Genomic DNA, 20,941 nt, shown 5'->3' on the forward strand with positions numbered 1-20,941 from the left:
TTGAGACAGTAGGAAGACAGAGAGGGAGACATAAGAGAGAAGGGTCTTTATTGAGACAGTAGGAAGACAGAGAGAGACATAACAGAGAAGGGTCTTTATTGAGACAGTAGGGAGACAGAGAGGGATACATAACATAGAATGGTCTTTATTGAGAGACAGTAGGAAGACAGAGAGAGACATAACAGAGAAGGGTCTTTATTGAGACAGTAGGAAGACAGAGAGAGAGACATAACAGAGAAGGGTCTTTATTGAGACAGTAGGAAGACAGAGAGACATAACAGAGAAGGGTCTTTATTGAGACAGTAGGAAGACAGAGAGGGAGACATAACAGAAAAGGGTCTTTATTGAGAGACAGTAGGAAGACAGAGAGAGACATAACAGAGAAGGGTCTTTATTGAGACAGTAGGAAGACAGAGAGGGAGACATAATAGAGAAGGGTCTTTATTGAGACAGTAGGAAGACAGAGAGGGAGACATAATAGAGAAGGGTCTTTATTGAGACAGTAGAAAGACAGAGGGAGACATAACAGAGAAGGGTATTTATTGAGACAGTAGGAAGACATAGAGAGACATAACAGAGAAGGGTCTTTATTGAGACAGTAGGAAGACAGAGAGGGAGACATAACAGAGAAGGGTCTTTATTGAGACAGTAGAAAGACAGAGGGAGACATAACAGAGAAGGGTCTTTATTGAGACAGTAGGAAGAGAGAGAGGGACATAACAGAGAAGGGTCTTTATTGAGACAGTAGGAAGACAGAGACATAACAGAGAAGGGTCTTTATTGAGACAGTGTGAAGACAGAGAGACATAACAGAGAAGGGTCTTTATTGAGACAGTAGGAAGACAGAGAGAGACATAACAGAGAAGGGTCTTTATTGAGACAGTAGAAAGACAGAGAGAGACATAAGAGAGAAGGGTATTTGTTGAGACAGTAGAAATACATAACAGATAAGGGTCTTTATTGAGACAGTAGGAAGACAGAGAGAGACATAACAGAGAAGGGTCTTTATTGAGACAGTAAGGAGACAGAGAGAGACATGAGAGAGAATTGTCTTTATTGAGACAGTAGAAAGACAGAGAGAGACATAAGAGAGAAGGGTCTTTATTGAGACAGTAGGAAGACAGAGAGAGACATAACAGAGAAGGGTCTTTATTGAGACAGTAGAAAGACAGAGAGAGACATAAGAGATAACGGTCTTTATTGAGACAGTAGGATGACAGAGAGAGACATAACAGAGAAGGGTCTTTATTGAGACAGTAGAAAGACAGAGAGAGAAATAACAGAGAAGGGTCTTTATTGAGACAGTAGAAAGACATAGGGAGACATAACAGAGAAGGGTCTTTATTGAGACAGTAGGAAGACAGAGAGGGACATAACAGAGAAGTGTCTTTATTGAGACAGTAGGAAGACATAGAGGGAGACATAAGAGAGAAGGGTCTTTATTGAGACAGTAGGAAGACAGAGAGGGAGACATAAGATAGAAGGGTCTTTATTGAGACAGTAGAAAGACAGAGAGAGACATGAGAGAGAACTGTCTTTATTGAGACAGTAGAAAGACAGAGAGAGACATAAGAGAGAAGGGTCTTTATTGAGACAGTAGAAAGACAGAGAGAGACATGAGAGAGAATGGTCTTTATTGAGACAGTAGAAAGACAGAGAGAGACATAAGAGAGAAGGGTCTTTATTGAGACAGTAGGGAGACAGAGAGAGACATAACAGAGAAGGGTCTTTATTGAGACAGTAGAAAGACAGAGAGGGACATAACAGAGAAGGGTCTTTATTGAGACAGTAAGAAGACAGAGAGGGACATAACAGAGAAGGGCCTTTATTGAGACAGTAGGAAGACAGAGAGACATAACAGAGAAGGGTCTTTATTGAGACAGTAGGAAGACAGAGAGAGATAAGAGATAAGGGTCTTTATTGAGACAGTAGGAAGACAGAGAGAGACATAACAGAGAAGGGTCTTTATTGAGACAGTAGGGAGACAGAGAGAGAAATAACAGAGAATGGTCTTTATTGAGACAGTAGAAAGACAGAGGGAGACATAACAGAGAAGGGTCTTTATTGAGACAGTAGGAAGACAGAGAGGGACATAACAGAGAAGGGTCTTTATTGAGACAGTAGGAAGGCATAGAGAGACATAAGAGAAAAGGGTCTTTATTGAGACAGTAGGAAGACAGAGAGAGACATAACAGAGAAGGGTCTTTATTGAGACAATAGGAAGACAGAGAGACATAACAGAGAAGGGTCTTTATTGAGACAGTAGGAATACAGAGAGAGACATAACAGAGAAGGGTCTTTATTGAGACAGTAGAAAGACAAAGATAGACATAAGAGAGAAGGGTCTTTATTGAGACAGTAGAAATACATAACAGAGAAGGGTCTTTATTGAGACAGTAGAAAGACATTACAGAGAAGGGTCTTTATTGAGACAGTAGGAAGACAGAGAGGGAGACATAAGAGAGAAGGGTCTTTATTGAGACAGTAGGATGACAGAGAGAGACATAACAGAGAAGGGTCTTTATTGAGACAGTAGGAAGACAGAGAGAGAAATAACAGAGACGGGTCTTTATTGAGACAGTAGAAAGACAGAGGGAGACATAACAGAGAAGGGTCTTTATTGAGACAGTAGGAAGACAGAGAGGGACATAACAGAGAAGGGTCTTTATTGAGACAGTAGGAAGACATAGAGAGACATAAGAGAAAAGGGTCTTTATTGAGACAGTAGAAAGACAGAGGGAGACATAACAGAGAAGGGTCTTTATTGAGACAGTAGGAAGACATAGAGAGACATAACAGAGAAGGGTCTTTATTGAGACAATAGGAAGACATAGAGGGAGACATAAGAGAGAAGGGTCTTTATTGAGACAGTAGGAAGACAGAGAGGGAGACATAAGATAGAAGGGTCTTTATTGAGACAGTAGAAAGACAGAGAGAGACATGAGAGAGAATGGTCTTTATTGAGACAGTAGAAAGACAGAGAGAGACATAAGAGAGAAGGGTCTTTATTGAGACAGTAGAAAGACAGAGAGAGACATGACAGAGAATGGTCTTTATTGAGACAGTAGAAAGACAGAGAGAGACATAAGAGAGAAGGGTCTTTATTGAGACAGTAGGGAGACAGAGAGACATAACAGATAAGGGTCTTTATTGAGACAGTAGAAAGACAGAGAGGGACATAACAGAGAAGGGTCTTTATTGAGACAGTAAGAAGACAGAGAGGGACATAACAGAGAAGGGCCTTTATTGAGACAGTAGGAAGACAGAGAGACATAACAGAGAAGGGTCTTTATTGAGACAGTAGGAAGACAGAGAGAGATAAGAGATAAGGGTCTTTATTGAGACAGTAAGAAGACAGAGAGGGACATAACAGAGAAGGGCCTTTATTGAGACAGTAGGAAGACAGAGAGACATAACAGAGAAGGGTCTTTATTGAGACAGTAGGAAGACAGAGAGAGATAAGAGATAAGGGTCTTTATTGAGACAGTAGGAAGACAGAGAGGGAGACATAACAAAGAAGGGTCTTTATTGAGACAGTAGAAAGACAAAGGGAGACATAACAGAGAAGGATCTTTATTGAGACAGTAGGAAGACAGAGAGAGACATAACAGAGAAGGGTCTTTATTGAGACAGTAGGAAGACAGATAGGGAGAAATAACAGAGAAGGGTCTTTATTGAGACAGTAGAAAGACAGAGGGAGACATAACAGAGAAGGGTCTTTATTGAGACAGTAGTAAGACAGACATGGACATAACAGAGAAGAGTCTTTATTGAGACAGTAGGAAGACAGAGAGACATAACAGAGAGGGGTCTTTATTGAGACAGTAGGAAGACAGAGAGAGACATAACAGAGAAGGGTCTTTATTGAGACAGTAGAAAGACAGAGGGAGACATAACAGAGAAGGGTATTTATTGAGACAGTAGGAAGACAGAGAGGGACATAACAGAGAAGGATCTTTATTGAGACAGTAGGAAGACAGAGAGACATAACAGAGAAGGGTCTTTATTGAGACAGTAAAAAGACAGAGAGAGACATAAGAGAGAAGGGTCTTTATTGAGACAGTAGACATACATAACAGAGAAGGGTCTTTATTGAGACAGTAGAAAGACATAACAGAGAAGGGTCTTTATTGAGACAGTAGGAAGACAGAGAGGGAGACATAAGAGAGAAAGGTCTTTATTGAGACAGTAGGAAGACAGAGAGAGACATAACAGAGAAGGGTCTTTATTGAGACAGTAGGGAGACAGAGAGGGATACATAATAGAGAAGGGTCTTTATTGAAAGACAGTAGGAAGACAGAGAGAGACATAACAGAGAAGGGTCTTTATTGAGACAGTAGGAAGACAGAGAGATCTTAACAGAGAATGGTCTTTATTGAGACAGTAGGGAGACAGATAGGGATACATAAAAGAGAATGGTCTATCTTGAGAGACAGTAGGAAGACTGAGAGAGAGACATAACAGAGAAGGGTCTTTATTGAGACAGTAGGAAGACAGAGAGGGAGACATAACAGAGAAGGGTCTTTATTGAGACAGTAGAAAGACAGAAAGACATAACAGATACGGGTCTTTATTGAGACAGTAGGAAGACAGAGAGGGAGACATAACAGAGAAAGGTCTTTATTGAGACAGTAGAAATACAGAGGGAGACATAACAGAGAAGGGTCTTTATTGAGACAGTAGGAAGACAGAGAGAGACATAACAGAGAAGGGTCTTTATTGAGACAGTAAGGAGACAGAGAGAGACATGAGAGAGAATGGTCTTTATTGAGACAGTAGAAAGACAGAGAGAGACATAAGAGAGAAGGGTCTTTATTGAGACAGTAGGAAGACAGAGAGAGACATAACAGAGAAGGGTCTTTATTGAGACAGTAGAAAGACAGAGAGAGACATAAGAGATAACGGTCTTTATTGAGACAGTAGGATGACAGAGAGAGACATAACAGAGAAGGGTCTTTATTGAGACAGTAGAAAGACAGAGAGAGAAATAACAGAGAAGGGTCTTTATTGAGACAGTAGAAAGACATAGGGAGACATAACAGAGAAGGGTCTTTATTGAGACAGTAGGAAGACAGAGAGGGACATAACAGAGAAGTGTCTTTATTGAGACAGTAGGAAGACATAGAGGGAGACATAAGAGAGAAGGGTCTTTATTGAGACAGTAGGAAGACAGAGAGGGAGACATAAGATAGAAGGGTCTTTATTGAGACAGTAGAAAGACAGAGAGAGACATGAGAGAGAATGGTCTTTATTGAGACAGTAGAAAGACAGAGAGAGACATAAGAGAGAAGGGTCTTTATTGAGACAGTAGAAAGTCAGAGAGAGACATGAGAGAGAATGGTCTTTATTGAGACAGTAGAAAGACAGAGAGAGACATAAGAGAGAAGGGTCTTTATTGAGACAGTAGGGAGACAGAGAGAGACATAACAGAGAAGGGTCTTTATTGAGACAGTAGAAAGACAGAGAGGGACATAACAGAGAAGGGTCTTTATTGAGACAGTAAGAAGACATAGAGGGACATAACAGAGAAGGGCCTTTATTGAGACAGTAGGAAGACAGAGAGACATAACAGAGAAGGGTCTTTATTGAGACAGTAGGAAGACAGAGAGAGATAAGAGATAAGGGTCTTTATTGAGACAGTAGGAAGACAGAGAGAGACATAACAGAGAAGGGTCTTTATTGAGACAGTAGGGAGACAGAGAGAGAAATAACAGAGAATGGTCTTTATTGAGACAGTAGAAAGACAGAGGGAGACATAACAGAGAAGGGTCTTTATTGAGACAGTAGGAAGACAGAGAGGGACATAACAGAGAAGGGTCTTTATTGAGACAGTAGGAAGGCATAGAGAGACATAAGAGAAAAGGGTCTTTATTGAGACAGTAGGAAGACAGAGAGAGACATAACAGAGAAGGGTCTTTATTGAGACAGTAGGAAGACAGAGAGAGACATAACAGAGAAGGGTCTTTATTGAGACAGTAGGGAGACAGAGAGAGAAATAACAGAGAATGGTCTTTATTGAGACAGTAGAAAGACAGAGGGAGACATAACAGAGAAGGGTCTTTATTGAGACAGTAGGAAGACAGAGAGGGACATAACAGAGAAGGGTCTTTATTGAGACAGTAGGAAGGCATAGAGAGACATAAGAGAAAAGGGTCTTTATTGAGACAGTAGGAAGACAGAGAGAGACATAACAGAGAAGGGTCTTTATTGAGACAGTAGGAATACAGAGAGAGACATAACAGAGAAGGGTCTTTATTGAGACAGTAGAAAGACAAAGATAGACATAAGAGAGAAGGGTCTTTATTGAGACAGTAGAAATACATAACAGAGAAGGGTCTTTATTGAGACAGTAGAAAGACATTACAGAGAAGGGTCTTTATTGAGACAGTAGGAAGACAGAGAGGGAGACATAAGAGAGAAGGGTCTTTATTGAGACAGTAGGAAGACAGAGAGAGACATAACAGAGAAGGGTCTTTATTGAGACAGTAGGGAGACAGAGAGGGATACATAACATAGAATGGTCTTTATTGAGAGACAGTAGGAAGACAGAGAGAGACATAACAGAGAAGGGTCTTTATTGAGACAGTAGGAAGACAGAGAGAGAGACATAACAGAGAAGGGTCTTTATTGAGACAGTAGGAAGACAGAGAGACATAACAGAGAAGGGTCTTTATTGAGACAGTAGGAAGACAGAGAGGGAGACATAACAGAAAAGGGTCTTTATTGAGAGACAGTAGGAAGACAGAGAGAGACATAACAGAGAAGGGTCTTTATTGAGACAGTAGGAAGACAGAGAGGGAGACATAATAGAGAAGGGTCTTTATTGAGACAGTAGGAAGACAGAGAGGGAGACATAATAGAGAAGGGTCTTTATTGAGACAGTAGAAAGACAGAGGGAGACATAACAGAGAAGGGTATTTATTGAGACAGTAGGAAGACATAGAGAGACATAACAGAGAAGGGTCTTTATTGAGACAGTAGGAAGACAGAGAGGGAGACATAACAGAGAAGGGTCTTTATTGAGACAGTAGAAAGACAGAGGGAGACATAACAGAGAAGGGTCTTTATTGAGACAGTAGGAAGAGAGAGAGGGACATAACAGAGAAGGGTCTTTATTGAGACAGTAGGAAGACAGAGACATAACAGAGAAGGGTCTTTATTGAGACAGTGTGAAGACAGAGAGACATAACAGAGAAGGGTCTTTATTGAGACAGTAGGAAGACAGAGAGAGACATAACAGAGAAGGGTCTTTATTGAGACAGTAGAAAGACAGAGAGAGACATAAGAGAGAAGGGTATTTGTTGAGACAGTAGAAATACATAACAGATAAGGGTCTTTATTGAGACAGTAGGAAGACAGAGAGAGACATAACAGAGAAGGGTCTTTATTGAGACAGTAGGGAGACAGAGAGGGATACATAACAGAGAAGGGTCTTTATTGAGAGACAGTAGGAAGACAGAGAGAGACCTAACAGAGAAGGGTCTTTATTGAGACATTAGGAAGACAGAGAGAGACATAACAGAGAAGGGTCTTTATTGAGACAGTAGGGAGACAGAAAGGGATACATAACAGAGAAGGGTCTTTATTGAGAGACAGTAGGAAGACTGAGAGAGAAAGACATAACAGAGAAGGGTCTTTATTGAGACAGTAGGAAGACAGAGAGAGACATAACAGAGAAGGGTCTTTATTGAGACAGTAAGGAGACAGAGAGGGATACATAACATAGAAGGGTATTTATGGAGAGACAGTAGGAAGACAGATAGAGACATAACATAGAAGGGTCTTTATTGAGACAGTAGGAAGACAGAGAGAGACATAACAGAGAAGGGTCTTTATTGAGACAGTAGAAAGACAGAGAGGGACATAACAGAGAACAGGTCTTTATTGAGACAGTAGAAAGACAGAGAGACATAAGAGAGAAGGGTCTTTATTGAGAGACAGTAGGAAGACAGAGAGAGACATAACAGAGAAGGGTCTTTATTGAGACAGTAGAAAGACAGAGAGACATAAGAGAGAAGGGTCTTTATTGAGACAATAGGAAGACAGAGAGAGACATAACAGATAAGGGTATTTATTGAGACAATAGGGAGACAGAGAGGGAGACATAAGAGAGAAAATGGTCTTTATTGAGACAGTAGGAAGACAGAGAGGGAGACATAAGATAGAGGGTCTTTATTGAGACAGTAGAAAAACAGAGAGAGACATGAGATAGAAGGGTCTTTATTGAGACAGTAGAAATACAGAGAGAGACATAAGAGAGAAGGTTCTTTATTGAGACAGTAGCAAGACAGAGAGAGACATAACAGAGAAGGGTCTTTATTGAGACAGTAGAAAGACAGAGAGAGACATAAGAGAGAAGGGACAGTAGAAAGACAGAGAGAGACATAAGAGAGAAGGGTATTTATTGAGACAGTAGGAAGACAGAGAGAAACATAACAGAGAAGGGTCTTTATTGAGACAGTAGAAAGATAGAGAGAGACATAACAGAGAAGAGTCTTTATTGAGACAGTAGAAAGACATAACAGAGAATGGTCTTTATTGAGACAGTAGAAAGACAGAGAGAGATATAAGAGAGAAGGGACAGTAGAAAGACAGAGAGAGACATAAGAGAGAAGGGTCTTTATTGAGACAGTAGGAAGACAGAGAGAGACATAACAGAGAAGGGTCTTTATTGAGACAGTAGGAAGACAGAGAGACATAACAGAGAAGGGTCTTTATTGAGAGAGTAGGAAGACAGAGAGGGAGACATAACAGAAAAGGGTCTTTATTGAGAGACAGTAGGAAGACAGAGAGAGACATAACAGAGAAGGGTCTTTATTGAGACAGTAGGAAGACAGAGAGGGAGACATAATAGAGAAGGGTCTTTATTGAGACAGTAGAAAGACAGAGAGAGACATAACAGAGAAGGGTCTTTATTGAGACAGTAGGAAGACATAGAGAGACATAACAGAGAATGGTCTTTATTGAGACAATAGGAAGACATAGGGGGAGACATAAGAGAGAAGGGTCTTTATTGAGACAGTAGGAAGACAGAGAGGGAGACATAAGATAGAAGGGTCTTTATTGAGACAGTAGAAAGACAGAGAGAGACATGAGAGAGAATGGTCTTTATTGAGACAGTAGAAAGACAGAGAGAGACATAAGAGAGAAGGGTCTTTATTGAGACAGTAGAAAGACAGAGAGAGACATGAGAGAGAATGTTCTTTATTGAGACAGTAGAAAGACAGAGAGAGACATAACAGAGAAGGGTCTTTATTGAGACAGTAAGAGGACAGAGAGGGACATAACAGAGAAGGGCCTTTATTGAGACAGTAGGAAGACAGAGAGACATAACAGAGAAGGGTCTTTATTGAGACAGTAGGAAGACAGAGAGAGAGATAAGAGATACAGGTCTTTATTGAGACAGTAGGAAGACAGAGAGAGACATAACAGAGAAGGGTCTTTATTGAGACAGTAGGGAGACAGAGAGAGAAATAACAGAGAATGGTCTTTATTGAGACAGTAGAAAGACAGAGGGAGACATAACAGAGAAGGGTCTTTATTGAGACAGTAGGAAGACATAGAGAGACATAAGAGAAAGGGTCTTTATTGAGACAGTAGGAAGACAGAGAGAGACATAACAGAGAAGGGTCTTTATTGAGACAGTAGGAAGACAGAGAGACATAACAGAGAAGGGTCTTTATTGAGACAGTAGGAATACAGAGAGAGACATAACAGAGAAGGGTCTTTATTGAGACAGTAGAAAGACAAAGATAGACATAAGAGAGAAGGGTCTTTATTGAGACAGTAGAAATACATAACAGAGAAGGGTCTTTATTGAGACAGTAGAAAGACATTACAGAGAAGGGTCTTTATTGAGACGGTAGGAAGACAGAGAGGGAGACATAAGAGAGAAGGGTCTTTATTGAGACAGTAGGAAGACAGAGAGAGACATAACAGAGAAGTGTCTTTATTGAGACAGTAGGGAGACAGAGAGAGACAGAACAGAGAAGGGTCTTTATTGAGACAGTAGAAAGACAGAGAGGGACATAACAGAGAAGGGTCTTTATTGAGACAGTAGGGAGACAGAAAGGGATATATAACAGAGAAGGGTCTTTATTGAGAGACAGTAGGAAGACTGAGAGAGAGAGACATAACAGAGAAGGGTCTTTATTGAGACAGTAGGAAGACAGAGAGAGACATAACAGAGAAGGGTCTTTATTGAGACAGTAAGGAGACAGAGAGGGATACATAACATAGAAGGGTATTTATGGAGAGACAGTAGGAAGACAGATAGAGACATAACATAGAAGGGTCTTTATTGAGACAGTAGGGAGACAGAGAGGGATACATAACAGAGAAGGGTCTTTATTGAGAGACAGTAGGAAGACAGAGAGAGACATAACAGAGAAGGGTCTTTATTGAGACAGTAGGGAGACAGAAAGGGATACATAACAGAGAAGGGTCTTTATTGAGACAGTAAGGAGACAGAGAGGGATACATAACATAGAAGGGTATTTATGGAGAGACAGTAGGAAGACAGATAGAGACATAACATAGAAGGGTCTTTATTGAGACAGTAGGAAGACAGAGAGAGACATAACAGAGAAGGGTCTTTATTGAGACAGTAGAAAGACAGAGAGGGACATAACAGAGAACAGGTCTTTATTGAGACAGTAGAAAGACAGAGAGACATAAGAGAGAAGGGTCTTTATTGAGAGACAGTAGGAAGACAGAGAGAGACATAACAGAGAAGGGTCTTTATTGAGACAGTAGAAAGACAGAGAGACATAAGAGAGAAGGGTCTTTATTGAGACAATAGGAAGACAGAGAGAGACATAACAGATAAGGGTATTTATTGAGACAATAGGGAGACAGAGAGGGAGACATAAGAGAGAAAATGGTCTTTATTGAGACAGTAGGAAGACAGAGAGGGAGACATAAGATAGAAGGTCTTTATTGAGACAGTAGAAAAACAGAGAGAGACATGAGATAGAAGGGTCTTTATTGAGACAGTATAAAGACAGAGAGAGACATAAGAGAGAAGGTTCTTTATTGAGACAGTAGCAAGACAGAGAGAGACATAACAGAGAAGGGTCTTTATTGAGACAGTAGAAAGACAGAGAGAGACATAAGAGAGAAGGGACAGTAGAAAGACAGAGAGAGACATAAGAGAGAAGGGTATTTATTGAGACAGTAGGAAGACAGAGAGAGACATAACAGAGAAGGGTCTTTATTGAGACAGTAGGGAGACAGAGAGGGATACATAACAGAGAAGGGTCTTTATTGAGAGACAGTAGGAAGACAGAGAGAGACATAACAGAGAAGGGTCTTTATTGAGACATTAGGAAGACAGAGAGAGACATAACAGAGAAGGGTCTTTATTGAGACAGTAGGGAGACAGAAAGGGATACATAACAGAGAAGGGTCTTTATTGAGAGACAGTAGGAAGACTGAGAGAGAGAGACATAACAGAGAAGGGTCTTTATTGAGACAGTAAGAAGACAGAGAGAGACATAACAGAGAAGGGTCTTTATTGAGACAGTAAGGAGACAGAGAGGGATACATAACATAGAAGGGTATTTATGGAGAGACAGTAGGTAGACAGATAGAGACATAACATAGAAGGGTCTTTATTGAGACAGTAGGAAGACAGAGAGAGACATAACAGAGAAGGGTCTTTATTGAGACAGTAGAAAGACAGAGAGGGACATAACAGAGAACAGGTCTTTATTGAGACAGTAGAAAGACAGAGAGACATAAGAGAGAATGGTCTTTATTGAGAGACAGTAGGAAGACAGAGAGAGACATAACAGAGAAGGGTCTTTATTGAGACAGTAGAAAGACAGAGAGACATAAGAGAGAAGGGTCTTTATTGAGACAATAGAAAGACAGAGAGAGACATAACAGATAAGGGTCTTTATTGAGAGACAGTAGGAAGACAGAGAGACATAACAGAGAAGGGTCTTTATTGAGACATTCGGAAGACAGAGAGAGACATAACAGAGAAGAGTCTTTATTGAGACAGTAGGGAGACAGAAAGGGATACATAACAGAGACGGGTCTTTATTGAGAGACAGTAGGAAGACTGAGAGAGAGAGACATAACAGAGAAGGGTCTTTATTGAGACAGTAAGAAGACAGAGAGAGACATAACAGAGAAGGGTCTTTATTGAGACAGTAAGGAGACAGAGAGGGATACATAACATAGAAGGGTATTTATGGAGAGACAGTAGGAAGACAGATAGAGACATAACATAGAAGGGTCTTTATTGAGACAGTAGGAAGACAGAGAGAGACATAACAGAGAAGGGTCTTTATTGAGACAGTAGAAAGACAGAGAGGGACATAACAGAGAACAGGTCTTTATTGAGACAGTAGAAAGACAGAGAGACATAAGAGAGAAGGGTCTTTATTGAGAGACAGTAGGAAGACAGAGAGAGACATAACAGAGAAGGGTCTTTATTGAGACAGTAGAAAGACAGAGAGACATAAGAGAGAAGGGTCTTTATTGAGACAATAGAAAGACAGAGAGAGACATAACAGATAAGGGTATTTATTGAGACAATAGGGAGACAGAGAGGGAGACATAAGAGAGAAAATGGTCTTTATTGAGACAGTAGGAAGACAGAGAGGGATACATAAGATAGAGGGTCTTTATTGAGACAGTAGAAAAACAGAGAGAGACATGAGATAGAAGGGTCTTTATTGAGACAGTAGAAATACAGAGAGAGACATAAGAGAGAAGGTTCTTTATTGAGACAGTAGCAAGACAGAGAGAGACATAACAGAGAAGGGTCTTTATTGAGACAGTAGAAAGACAGAGAGAGACATAAGAGAGAAGGGACAGTAGAAAGACAGAGAGAGACATAAGAGAGAAGGGTATTTATTGAGACAGTAGGAAGACAGAGAGAGACATAACAGAGAAGGGTCTTTATTGAGACAGTAGAAAGATAGAGAGAGACATAACAGAGAAGAGTCTTTATTGAGACAGTAGAAAGACATATCAGAGAATGGTCTTTATTGAGACAGTAGAAAGACAGAGAGAGACATAAGAGAGAAGGGACAGTAGAAAGACAGAGAGAGACATAAGAGAGAAGGGTCTTTATTGAGACAGTAGGAAGACAGAGAGAGACATAACAGAGAAGGGTCTTTATTGAGACAGTAGGAAGACAGAGAGACATAACAGAGAAGGGTCTTTATTGAGAGAGTAGGAAGACAGAGAGGGAGACATAACAGAAAAGGGTCTTTATTGAGAGACAGTAGGAAGACAGAGAGAGACATAACAGAGAAGGGTCTTTATTGAGACAGTAGGAAGACAGAGAGGGAGACATAATAGAGAAGGGTCTTTATTGAGACAGTAGAAAGACAGAGGGAGACATAACAGAGAAGGGTCTTTATTGAGACAGTAGGAAGACATAGAGAGACATAACAGAGAAGGGTCTTTATTGAGACAGTAAGAGGACAGAGAGGGACATAACAGAGAAGGGCCTTTATTGAGACAGTAGGAAGACAGAGAGACATAACAGAGAAGGGTCTTTATTGAGACAGTAGGAAGACAGAGAGAGAGATAAGAGATACAGGTCTTTATTGAGACAGTAGGAAGACAGAGAGAGACATAACAGAGAAGGGTCTTTATTGAGACAGTAGGGAGACAGAGAGAGAAATAACAGAGAATGGTCTTTATTGAGACAGTAGAAAGACAGAGGGAGACATAACAGAGAAGGGTCTTTATTGAGACAGTAGGAAGACATAGAGAGACATAAGAGAAAGGGTCTTTATTGAGACAGTAGGAAGACAGAGAGAGACATAACAGAGAAGGGTCTTTATTGAGACAGTAGGAAGACAGAGAGACATAACAGAGAAGGGTCTTTATTGAGACAGTAGGAATACAGAGAGAGACATAACAGAGAAGGGTCTTTATTGAGACAGTAGAAAGACAAAGATAGACATAAGAGAGAAGGGTCTTTATTGAGACAGTAGAAATACATAACAGAGAAGGGTCTTTATTGAGACAGTAGAAAGACATTACAGAGAAGGGTCTTTATTGAGACGGTAGGAAGACAGAGAGGGAGACATAAGAGAGAAGGGTCTTTATTGAGACAGTAGGAAGACAGAGAGAGACATAACAGAGAAGTGTCTTTATTGAGACAGTAGGGAGACAGAGAGAGACAGAACAGAGAAGGGTCTTTATTGAGACAGTAGAAAGACAGAGAGGGACATAACAGAGAAGGGTCTTTATTGAGACAGTAGGGAGACAGAAAGGGATACATAACAGAGAAGGGTCTTTATTGAGAGACAGTAGGAAGACTGAGAGAGAGAGACATAACAGAGAAGGGTCTTTATTGAGACAGTAGGAAGACAGAGAGAGACATAACAGAGAAGGGTCTTTATTGAGACAGTAAGGAGACAGAGAGGGATACATAACATAGAAGGGTATTTATGGAGAGACAGTAGGAAGACAGATAGAGACATAACATAGAAGGGTCTTTATTGAGACAGTAGGGAGACAGAGAGGGATACATAACAGAGAAGGGTCTTTATTGAGAGACAGTAGGAAGACAGAGAGAGACATAACAGAGAAGGGTCTTTATTGAGACAGTAGGGAGACAGAAAGGGATACATAACAGAGAAGGGTCTTTATTGAGACAGTAAGGAGACAGAGAGGGATACATAACATAGAAGGGTATTTATGGAGAGACAGTAGGAAGACAGATAGAGACATAACATAGAAGGGTCTTTATTGAGACAGTAGGAAGACAGAGAGAGACATAACAGAGAAGGGTCTTTATTGAGACAGTAGAAAGACAGAGAGGGACATAACAGAGAACAGGTCTTTATTGAGACAGTAGAAAGACAGAGAGACATAAGAGAGAAGGGTCTTTATTGAGAGACAGTAGGAAGACAGAGAGAGACATAACAGAGAAGGGTCTTTATTGAGACAGTAGAAAGACAGAGAGACATAAGAGAGAAGGGTCTTTATTGAGACAATAGGAAGACAGAGAGAGACATAACAGATAAGGGTATTTATTGAGACAATAGGGAGACAGAGAGGGAGACATAAGAGAGAAAATGGTCTTTATTGAGACAGTAGGAAGACAGAGAGGGAGACATAAGATAGAAGGTCTTTATTGAGACAGTAGAAAAACAGAGAGAGACATGAGATAGAAGGGTCTTTATTGAGACAGTATAAAGACAGAGAGAGACATAAGAGAGAAGGTTCTTTATTGAGACAGTAGCAAGACAGAGAGAGACATAACAGAGAAGGGTCTTTATTGAGACAGTAGAAAGACAGAGAGAGACATAAGAGAGAAGGGACAGTAGAAAGACAGAGAGAGACATAAGAGAGAAGGGTATTTATTGAGACAGTAGGAAGACAGAGAGAGACATAACAGAGAAGGGTCTTTATTGAGACAGTAGGGAGACAGAGAGGGATACATAACAGAGAAGGGTCTTTATTGAGAGACAGTAGGAAGACAGAGAGAGACATAACAGAGAAGGGTCTTTATTGAGACATTAGGAAGACAGAGAGAGACATAACAGAGAAGGGTCTTTATTGAGACAGTAGGGAGACAGAAAGGGATACATAACAGAGAAGGGTCTTTATTGAGAGACAGTAGGAAGACTGAGAGAGAGAGACATAACAGAGAAGGGTCTTTATTGAGACAGTAAGAAGACAGAGAGAGACATAACAGAGAAGGGTCTTTATTGAGACAGTAAGGAGACAGAGAGGGATACATAACATAGAAGGGTATTTATGGAGAGACAGTAGGTAGACAGATAGAGACATAACATAGAAGGGTCTTTATTGAGACAGTAGGAAGACAGAGAGAGACATAACAGAGAAGGGTCTTTATTGAGACAGTAGAAAGACAGAGAGGGACATAACAGAGAACAGGTCTTTATTGAGACAGTAGAAAGACAGAGAGACATAAGAGAGAAGGGTCTTTATTGAGAGACAGTAGGAAGACAGAGAGAGACATAACAGAGAAGGGTCTTTATTGAGACAGTAGAAAGACAGAGAGACATAAGAGAGAAGGGTCTTTATTGAGACAATAGAAAGACAGAGAGAGACATAACAGATAAGGGTCTTTATTGAGAGACAGTAGGAAGACAGAGAGACATAACAGAGAAGGGTCTTTATTGAGACATTCGGAAGACAGAGAGAGACATAACAGAGAAGAGTCTTTATTGAGACAGTAGGGAGACAGAAAGGGATACATAACAGAGACGGGTCTTTATTGAGAGACAGTAGGAAGACTGAGAGAGAGAGACATAACAGAGAAGGGTCTTTATTGAGACAGTAAGAAGACAGAGAGAGACATAACAGAGAAGGGTCTTTATTGAGACAGTAAGGAGACAGAGAGGGATACATAACATAGAAGGGTATTTATGGAGAGACAGTAGGAAGACAGATAGAGACATAACATAGAAGGGTCTTTATTGAGACAGTAGGAAGACAGAGAGAGACATAACAGAGAAGGGTCTTTATTGAGACAGTAGAAAGACAGAGAGGGACATAACAGAGAACAGGTCTTTATTGAGACAGTAGAAAGACAGAGAGACATAAGAGAGAAGGGTCTTTATTGAGAGACAGTAGGAAGACAGAGAGAGACATAACAGAGAAGGGTCTTTATTGAGACAGTAGAAAGACAGAGAGACATAAGAGAGAAGGGTCTTTATTGAGACAATAGAAAGACAGAGAGAGACATAACAGATAAGGGTATTTATTGAGACAATAGGGAGACAGAGAGGGAGACATAAGAGAGAAAATGGTCTTTATTGAGACAGTAGGAAGACAGAGAGGGATACATAAGATAGAGGGTCTTTATTGAGACAGTAGAAAAACAGAGAGAGACATGAGATAGAAGGGTCTTTATTGAGACAGTAGAAATACAGAGAGAGACATAAGAGAGAAGGTTCTTTATTGAGACAGTAGCAAGACAGAGAGAGACATAACAGAGAAGGGTCTTTATTGAGACAGTAGAAAGACAGAGAGAGACATAAGAGAGAAGGGACAGTAGAAAGACAGAGAGAGACATAAGAGAGAAGGGTATTTATTGAGACAGTAGGAAGACAGAGAGAGACATAACAGAGAAGGGTCTTTATTGAGACAGTAGAAAGATAGAGAGAGACATAACAGAGAAGAGTCTTTATTGAGACAGTAGAAAGACATATCAGAGAATGGTCTTTATTGAGACAGTAGAAAGACAGAGAGAGACATAAGAGAGAAGGGACAGTAGAAAGACAGAGAGAGACATAAGAGAGAAGGGTCTTTATTGAGACAGTAGGAAGACAGAGAGAGACATAACAGAGAAGGGTCTTTATTGAGACAGTAGGAAGACAGAGAGACATAACAGAGAAGGGTCTTTATTGAGAGAGTAGGAAGACAGAGAGGGAGACATAACAGAAAAGGGTCTTTATTGAGAGACAGTAGGAAGACAGAGAGAGACATAACAGAGAAGGGTCTTTATTGAGACAGTAGGAAGACAGAGAGGGAGACATAATAGAGAAGGGTCTTTATTGAGACAGTAGAAAGACAGAGGGAGACATAACAGAGAAGGGTCTTTATTGAGACAGTAGGAAGACATAGAGAGACATAACAGAGAAGGGTCTTTATTGAGACAATAGGAAGACATAGAGGGAGACATAAGAGAGAAGGGTCTTTATTGAGACAGTAGGAAGACAGAGAGGGAGACATAAGATAGAAGGGTCTTTATTGAGACAGTAGAAAGACAGAGAGAGACATGAGAGAGAATGGTCTTTATTGAGACAGTAGAAAGACAGAGAGAGACATAAGAGAGAAGGGTCTTTATTGAGACAGTAGAAAGACAGAGAGAGACATGAGAGAGAATGTTCTTTATTGAGACAGTAGGAAGACAGAGAGAGAGATAAGAGATAAGGGTCTTTATTGAGACAGTAGGAAGACAGAGAGAGACATAACAGAGAAGGGTCTTTATTGAGAGAGTAGGGAGACAGAGAGAGAAATAACAGAGAATGGTCTTTATTGAGACAGTAGAAAGACAGAGGGAGACATAACAGAGAAGGGTCTTTATTGAGACAGTAGGAAGACAGAGAGGGACATAACAGAGAAGGGTCTTTATTGAGACAGTAGGAAGACATAGAGAGACATAAGAGAAAAGGGTCTTTATTGAGACAGTAGGAAGACAGAGAGAGACATAACAGAGAAGGGTCTTTATTGAGACAGTAGGAAGACAGAGAGACATAACAGAGAAGGGTCTTTATTGAGACAGTAGGAATACAGAGAGAGACATAACAGAGAAGGGTCTTTATTGAGACAGTAGAAAGACAAAGATAGACATAAGAGAGAAGGGTCTTTATTGAGACAGTAGAAATACATAACAGAGAAGGGTCTTTATTGAGACAGTAGAAAGACATTACAGAGAAGGGTCTTTATTGAGACAGTAGGAAGACAGAGAGGGAGACATAAGAGAGAAGGGTCTTTATTGAGACAGTAGGAAGACAGAGAGAGACATAACAGAGAAGGGTCTTTATTGAGACAGTAGGGAGACAGAGAGGGATACATAACATAGAATGGTCTTTATTGAGAGACAGTAGGAAGACAGAGAGAGACATAACAGAGAAGGGTCTTTATTGAGACAGTAGGAAGACAGAGAGGGAGACATAACAGAAAAGGGTCTTTATTGAGAGACAGTAGGAAGACAGAGAGAGACATAACAGAGAAGGGTCTTTATTGAGACAGTAGGAAGACAGAGAGGGAGACATAATAGAGAAGGGTCTTTATTGAGACAGTAGAAAGACAGAGGGAGACATACCAGAGAAGGGTCTTTATTGAGACAGTAGGAAGACATAGAGAAACATAACAGAGAAGGGTCTTTATTGAGACAGTAGGAAGACAGAGAGGGAGACATAACAGAGAAGGGTCTTTATTGAGACAGTAGAAAGACAGAGGGAGACATAACAGAGAAGGGTCTTTATTGAGACAGTAGGAAGACAGAGAGGGACATAACAGAGAAGGGTCTTTATTGAGACAGTAGGAAGACAGAGACATAACAGAGAAGGGTCTTTATTGAGACAGTATGAAGACAGAGAGACATAACAGAGAAGGGTCTTTATTGAGACAGTAGGAAGACAGAGAGAGACATAACAGAGAAGGGTCTTTATTGAGACAGTAGAAGAACATAGAGAGACATAAGAGAGAAGGGTATTTGTTGAGACAGTAGAAATACATAACAGATAAGGGTCTTTATTGAGACCGTAGAAAGACTTAACAGAGAAGGGTCTTTATTGAGACAGTAGGAAGACAGAGAGGGAGACATAAGAGAGAATGGTCTTTATTGAGACAGTAGGAAGACAGAGAGAGACATAACAGAGAAGGGTCTTTATTGAGACAGTAGGGAGACAGAGAGGGATACATAACTGAGAAGGGTCTTTATTGAGAGACAGTAGGAAGACTGAGAGAGAGAGACATAACAGAGAAGGGTCTTTATTGAGACAGTAGGAAGACAGAGAGAGACATAACAGAGAAGGGTCTTTATTGAGACAGTAAGGAGACAGAGAGGGATACATAACATAGAAGGGTCTTTATAGAGAGACAGTAGGAAGACAGATAGAGACATAACATAGAAGGGTCTTTATTGAGACAGTAGGAAGACAGAGAGAGACATAACAGAGAAGGGTCTTTATTGAGAGACAGTAGGAAGACAGAGAGAGACATAACAGAGAACAGGTCTTTATTGAGACAGTAGAAAGACAGAGAGACATAAGAGAGAAGGGTCTTTATTGAGACAATAGGAAGACAGAGAGAGACATAACAGATAAGGGTATTTATTGAGACAATAGGGAGACAGAGAGGGAGACATAAGAGAGAAAATGGTCTTTATTGAGACAGTAGGAAGACAGAGAGGGAGACATAAGATAGAGGGTCTTTATTGAGACAGTAGAAAAACAGAGAGAGACATGAGATAGAAGGGTCTTTATTGAGACAGTAGAAATACAGAGAGAGACATAAGAGAGAAGGTTCTTTATTGAGACAGTAGCAAGACAGAGAGAGACATAACAGAGAAGGGTCTTTATTGAGACAGTAGAAAGACAGAGAGAGACATAAGAGAGAAGGGACAGTAGAAAGACAGAGAGAGACATAAGAGAGAAGGGTATTTATTGAGACAGTAGGAAGACAGAGAGAAACATAACAGAGAAGGGTCTTTATTGAGACAGTAGAAAGATAGAGAGAGACATAACAGAGAAGAGTCTTTATTGAGACAGTAGAAAGACATAACAGAGAATGGTCTTTATTGAGAGAGTAGAAAGACAGAGAGAGACATAAGAGAGAAGGTACAGTAGAAAGACAGAGAGAGACATAAGAGAGAAGGGTCTTTATTGAGACAGTAGGAAGACAGAGAGAGACATAACAGAGAAGGGTCTTTATTGAGACAGTAGGAAGACAGAGAGACATAACAGAGAAGGGTCTTTATTGAGAGAGTAGGAAGACAGAGAGGGAGACATAACAGAAAAGGGTCTTTATTGAGAGACAGTAGGAAGACAGAGAGAGACATAACAGAGAAGGGTCTTTATTGAGACAGTAGGAAGACAGAGAGGGAGACATAATAGAGAAGGGTCTTTATTGAGACAGTAGAAAGACAGAGGGGGAGACATAAGATAGAAGGGTCTTTATTGAGACAGTAGAAAGACAGAGAGAGACATGAGAGAGAATGGTCTTTATTGAGACAGTAGAAAGACAGAGAGAGACATAAGAGAGAAGGGTCTTTATTGAGACAGTAGAAAGACAGAGAGAGACATGAGAGAGAATGTTCTTTATTGAGACAGTAGAAAGACAGAGAGAGAGACATAACAGAGAAGGGTCTTTATTGAGACAGTAAGAAGACAGAGAGGGACATAACAGAGAAGGGCCTTTATTGAGACAGTAGGAAGACAGAGAGACATAACAGAGAAGGGTCTTTATTGAGACAGTAGGAAGACAG

Source organism: Notolepis coatsorum, assembly GCF_963971535.1.
Source record: "Notolepis coatsorum genome assembly, chromosome: 4".
In the NCBI taxonomy this organism is placed as follows: domain Eukaryota; kingdom Metazoa; phylum Chordata; class Actinopteri; order Aulopiformes; family Paralepididae; genus Notolepis; species Notolepis coatsorum.